This window comes from Populus nigra, chromosome 2 (assembly GCF_951802175.1).
Source record: "Populus nigra chromosome 2, ddPopNigr1.1, whole genome shotgun sequence".
Lineage (NCBI taxonomy): Eukaryota > Viridiplantae > Streptophyta > Magnoliopsida > Malpighiales > Salicaceae > Populus > Populus nigra.
In genome coordinates, this window is record NC_084853.1 from 5,645,068 (window position 1) to 5,647,567 (window position 2,500).

The following is a 2,500-nucleotide window of genomic DNA, read 5'->3' on the forward strand; positions in this document are numbered from 1 at the left end:
GGCAGAATCGGCAGCAGGTGCTGGCGATGAGTCAGGACGGACTGGATAGTCCAAGGCTCGATGAGAAAGACCGCTGGTTTAGACACTGGGGCAGTGGCAGCCCGCGGGGCAGTGTCGGCAGATTCGGCAGCAGTGTCTGCCGATTCGGCAGCAGTGTCTGCCGATTCGGCAGCAGTGTCTGCCGATTCGGCAGCGTTGGCTTGTTGGCGCGGGGGGCCGATGCGAGTGGGGACTTGGGCAGCGGGCAGTGAAAGCAAGAGTTTCCCCGATGCTGCCGGGAAAAACGCTCCCCGGGATGGCCGGGTGAGATGACCCGGCGGCCCGCGACGGGTCATTCAATTCCATGCCCCGTCAACATAACTCCCGATGTACTGTTTGCTTTTTCGGAAGAAGAGATCCATCCCCCCATCCTCGGCCAGCCAAAAACGCTCCAATTAATGGCCGGGTGAGATGACCCGGCGGCCCGCGACGCGTCATTCAAATCACTGCCCTATCGGCTACAACTGCTGATGGGTGGGATTAGAGGCCTGCCATGGTGGTGAGGGGCGGCGAGGACCGTGAAAGCTAGAGTTTTTCAGAGGCTGCCGGGAAAAAGGCCCCTCGGGTGGCGGGGTGCGAGGACCAGGCGCGTCATTCAATTCTCTTCCCTATCAACTTGGCTCCCGTTGGCGGGATTGGAGGCCTACTGTTTGTTACAGGGCTAAAATCGTCAGGGGAAGAGCTGACGAAACAATGCTGGTTTGGATGCAGGGGGTAGTGTTGGAATCGGCAGCGCGGACAAAATCGGCAAAGTCGACAAAAAAGACTGTTGGTCTGGACATCGGGGCAGCGGCAGCCATGCCGACAGGGGGGGAAATCGGCAGCGCAGATTTGTGCAGCTGCAGGTTCGTCGGGGAAATCGGCAGCGCAGATTTTTCGATGAACATGGGCTGGAAGATGGACTGTCCAGGCCAGGCAGGGAAATTCGTCAAGGGGACACGCTGACGAAACAGCGCTGGTTCAGGCACGGGGGGCAGTGTTGGAATCGGCAGCGCCGACGAAATCGGCAAAGTCGGCAGAATCGGCAGCGGGTGCTGGCGATGAGTCTGGACGATTTATAGTCCAGGGCTTGATGGAAAAGACTGTTGGTCCAGACAATGGGGCAGTGGCAGCGCGGATTTGTGCAGCTGCAGGTTCGTCGGGGAAAATCGGCAGCGCAGATTTTTCGACGAACAGGGGCTGGGCGCTGGACTGGCCGGGCCAGGCAGGAAAATTCGTCAGGGGGCCACGCTGACGAAAACAGGGGCTGCGGAGTGGAAAATCGGCAGCGCAGATTTTTCGACGAACAGGGGCTGGACCGGCCGGGCCAGGCAGGAAAATTCGTCAGGGGGGCACGCTGACGAAAAGAGGGGCTGCCGCGTGGAAAATCGGCAGCGCAGATTTTTCGACGAACATTCGTCAGGGGGGCACGCTGACGAAAAGAGGGGCTGCCGCGTGGAAAATCGGCAGCGCAGATTTTTCGACGAACATTCGTCAGGGGGGCACGCTGAGGAAAACAGGGGCTGCCGCGTGGAAAATCGGCAGCGCAGATTTTTCGACGAACATTCGTCAGGGGGGCACGCTGAGGAAAACAGGGGCTGCCGCGTGGAAAATCGGCAGCGCAGATTTTTCGACGAACAGGGGCTGGATGCTGGACCGGCCGGGCCAGGCAGGAAAATTCGTCAGGGGGGCACGCTGAGGAAAACAGGGGCTGCCGCGTGGAAAATCGGCAGCGCAGATTTTTCGACGAACAGGGGCTGGACTGGCCGGGCCAGGCAGGAAAATTCGTCAGGGGGGCACGCTGACGAAAAGAGGGGCTGCCGCGTGGAAAATCGGCAGCGCAGATTTTTCGACGAACAGGGGCTGGATGCTGGACCGGCCGGGCCAGGCAGGAAAATTCGTCAGGGGGGCACGCTGAGGAAAACAGGGGCTGCCGCGTGGAAAATCGGCAGCGCAGATTTTTCGACGAACAGGGGCTGGATGCTGGACCGGCCGGGCCAGGCAGGAAAATTCGTCAGGGGGGCACGCTGACGAAAAGAGGGGCTGCCGCGTGGAAAATCGGCAGCGCAGATTTTTCGACGAACAGGGGCTGGACTGGCCGGGCCAGGCAGGAAAATTCGTCAGGGGGGCACGCTGACGAAAAGAGGGGCTGCCGCGTGGAAAATCGGCAGCGCAGATTTTTCGACGAACAGGGGCTGGACGCTGGACTGGGCCAGGCAGGAAAATTCGTCAGGGGGGCACGCTGACGAAAACAGGGGCTGCCGCGTGGAATGGCAGCCTACACGCAGATGCGAATTCGGCAGCGCACGATGGCTTGAGCAGGTCATGGGTTCGACTTGGCGCGATCTGAAACCTGGACGAGGGACTGTCGACGCTGGACGAGCCAGCGCGGTGGCCTGTCGTGCCCCGTTCAGGGGGGGCCTGCCGCGGAGACAGCCCTCGCGGGCTCGACAGCGCAGGCCAGCGTCCCCGACGTCGCTGG